General features: G+C 44.1%; 1 pseudogene; it reads right to left on the minus strand.

The window, feature by feature from the left end:
• Positions 1–3,606, minus strand: part of LOC102494134 (glyceraldehyde-3-phosphate dehydrogenase pseudogene) — an 8,730-nt pseudogene that overhangs the window by 3,269 nt on the left and 1,855 nt on the right.

Below are 3,606 nucleotides of genomic sequence, written 5' to 3' on the forward strand. Positions count from 1 at the left end.
TCCTGCTCATTTTCATTCCCTCCTTGGCAGGTCATAGCAGAATGTTTTTCTTTTTTGAGAAATTTTTGCTCTAAGGCACATGCACTCACCAAGACAGAGAGGGGGAAAAAAAAAAAAAAAGAGATCACCCCCTGGGGGGATGGCAATGCCGCAACCCCTTCTCCATTCTCCTTTCAGGATTTTGAGTATGCACGCACATGCGCACATGAGCTGGTGTCAGGTTTTGTTTTGTTTTGTTTTTGAGAGGTTTTTGCTATAGGGCATGTGCGCTCGCCAGAAAGACACAGAGAGATAGAGAAGATAGAATGCGAGGAATCACCCCTCACAGGGGATGGCCACGCTGCAATCCTTTCTGCTCCATTCTCCTTTCGGGATCTTGGGCACGCGCGCACACACGCCCGGCGTGAGTTGAAGCCACCGGGTCCAGGACTCGAACTGCAGTCGACTACATGGGAGTTCAGCGACATAGCTGTTACACTAACTGCTGGTCTCCCTAGTGTGAGTTTTAAGACACTGGGTCTGAGACTCGAACTGTGTCGACCACATGGGAGTTCAGTACTTTAACCACTATGCCACCTGCTGGCCCCCTTCGTATCAGAATTGGAATTGCTGTATGTAGCTTCCAATGTCCATTCTAGTCAGAGACTTTTAATAGATGTAAAAGTTTTTGTGTACAGAAAGAAAAATTGCATGTTCTCATTCCTATGGAAAAACTAAAAATGTTGACCTCACAGAAGTAGAAAGTAGAATGATAATTATTAGAGCCTGGAAGGGATTAAGGGGAGAGAGATTTAGTTAACAGATACGTAAGGCAGTTAGATTAGATGGGTAAGTTCCAGTGTTCTATAGCATAGTAGGGTAACTACAGTTAACAGTAATTTATTGTGTATTTCGGAATTGCTAAAAGAATGGATTTAGAAATTCCCAACACAAAGTAATCATGTATCAGACGATGAACATGTGGGACCAGCAGATGGCGTAATGGTTACATGGCTGGACTCCCATGTAGTTGACTTCAGTCAAGTCCTAGACCCGGCAGCTTGAAACCCGCACCAGGTGCTTGTGCGTGCATGCCCAAAATCCTGAGAGGAGATTGGAGGAGAAGGGATTGCAGTGTGACCATCCCCTCTGGAGGAGTGATTTCTTGTTTTCTGTCTGTCTCTCCTGTGAGCACATGCGCCCTATAGCAAAAATCTCTCTAAAAAAATAGTAAAAAAAGAAAAAAAGATGATGAATGTCCTAATTATCTTGATTTGATCATTATACATTGTATGTAAAGAAAAAAAATCACATTGTACTCCATGAATGTATACACTTATTATGTATCAATTTTAAAAACTTTTAAGGTTTTTGCTACAAGGGGCGTGCACTCTTCAGAGTGAGACAGAGAAGGAAAGTGAGAAATCACTCCCCTGGAGAATAGCCACCTTGCAATTCCTTCTCCTTTATATTCCTCTTGGGATTTGGGGCACATGTGCACATGTATCTGGTGTGATTTTCAAACCAGGTCCAGGACTTAGACTGCAATCAGCCATGTGGGAGTCCAGCACCTTAACTACCAGGCCATCTGCTGACCCCTCAATTTTAAAATTTTTGAAAGAAATCAGAGCTATGTAAACAACCAAACAGCTAAAAAGGCTAGAGATGAGAGTGAGGACCACAGTAGGGAGACTGCCATGAGCTGTGAACCACTTAACTTTTGTAAGCTTCCGCGGTTACTGCTACAATCACTTTGTCACTGAGGTCGTGTGCATTTCCAGTCATGGGGTCAATTTCGTCCTTCTCTTCTCACCGTGCAAAGGCCCCTAGAGATGTCGCAAATTATGTTCATCCCAGGTTACCTGATTTGGCATTGGAAATAAAACATCCATCTGTCTAAGTCCAGCCAGCAAAGTCACATTGACAATTTTCTCCAAGAAAGCAGTATTGGCGTTTGCTTTCAGAGTTCATGGTGTGCAAAAGATTACCAAAAAGTAGGAGATAAGGTGAAAAGATACTACAGTTTATTTCAGGGTTTGTGTGTGTGTGTGTGTGTGCGTTTTAAAATTTTAACCATTTCTTCTGCCTTTAGATGATCTCTTCATATTCTTTCCAAGGCAGTCGGGAAGGCTGACGACTGAGACAATCTGATGATAACTCAGACGGCCAGGGTTACCAGCCCAAACAGTGTTAGGTAGGCCAGTTTCTGAAGACGGGTGGACAGACTGTCACTTTTAAAAATAATGCTCAGAACTTGCTTTTAATCTTTTCATATGTTTATTCAACAAGGCAGTTTTCTAGATCTGGACGTGTCTTTCATCTTGTCCTACTTTTTCAAAAATTCATGATAGAACACATGTTTGTGCACAGAAAGGGGTCAGGGGAGAGGCAGGAGGGCCTCCACAGGTCTTCCTCCCGATCCTCCAGCCCAGGAGAATCCTGAGCCTTCGCACAGACCGGAGTATCTTCAGGCCAGCAGGGCAGGGATTCGAGCCATAATAGGCCTGTGGCCTCCAGCTCCGCAGTCGGGTGCAATACGGACTGGACTACAGAGGCCGGCCGTGTCCTACCTTGGCAGTGAAGTATTTCCTGTAAGATCTGGCGATTTCTTCGAGGTGCAGGATGGAGCATGTTTCTAACCTGATGCCTGAAAATGGTACAGAGTACCGTTCCTGAGGGTGTCCCCGCAATGGCAGAGGAAGGGAATATGGCAGCAGCTACGTTCTCTTTGGAGCTGAGACAAAGAAGCGCCAAGGCCAATGAAAAGATCTATGTCGATTTGCCCAGGTCTTAAAGATTAGCCGAGGACAAGAGAATCTGGAAAATGATACATGACCTGATTGGGATGAATGGGGCAAAACTAAACATTCCAGGCACAGTTCTTATCAAACAAGATAGGCTATGCTAGCCAGAAATAGACTACTGTAATGTATACTAACAGACAAGTCTGTTTATTTTTTTTTAATTATTTGATTTCTATAATTCCTGGACAACTGATATGTTAATTTTTTGTTGATGTTGCTGAGTTGATTGATTAGAACTGAATATGTCAAAAAGCACAGATTCAAGTAAGTACACTCATTTAATTTTTATTAAAGTCTACTGTTGACCTAAATTTAAAATATTGGGCCAACAGATGGCATGGTGGCTAAGGAAGCTGCAGCACACATGGCCAACTGCTAGGTTCAGTTCTCAGACTCGCCAGCTTGAAAACCACTCTGGGTTGGGGCCAGCAGGTGGTGTGGTGGTTAAGGCAGCTGGACTCCCACATGGGTGACCATGGTTCAAGTCCCAGACCTGGCAGTTTGCTTTCTCACTTTCCTTCTCTCTCTCTGTCTCTCTCTGGTCAACTTCAAAATAAAATAAAATAATGACAATGAATAAAAGTAAAATAATTCTTGGGACCAGCAGATGGCATAATGGCTATGTCACTGGATTCCCATGTACTCAACCGTGGTTCAAGTCCCGGACCTGGTGGCTTAAATTCACACTGGGTGCATGTGCATGCTTGCCCAAGATCCGAAGAGGAGAATGGAAGAGAAGGGATTGCAGCATGGCCATCCCCCCTAGGGGGGGGGCAGTGATTTCTTGCTTTCTGTCTCTCTATCTCTCTCTTTCTGGTGAGTG

This window comes from Tupaia chinensis, unplaced genomic scaffold, assembly GCF_000334495.1.
Source record: "Tupaia chinensis unplaced genomic scaffold, TupChi_1.0 Scaffold000069_1, whole genome shotgun sequence".
Classification (NCBI taxonomy): domain Eukaryota; kingdom Metazoa; phylum Chordata; class Mammalia; order Scandentia; family Tupaiidae; genus Tupaia; species Tupaia belangeri.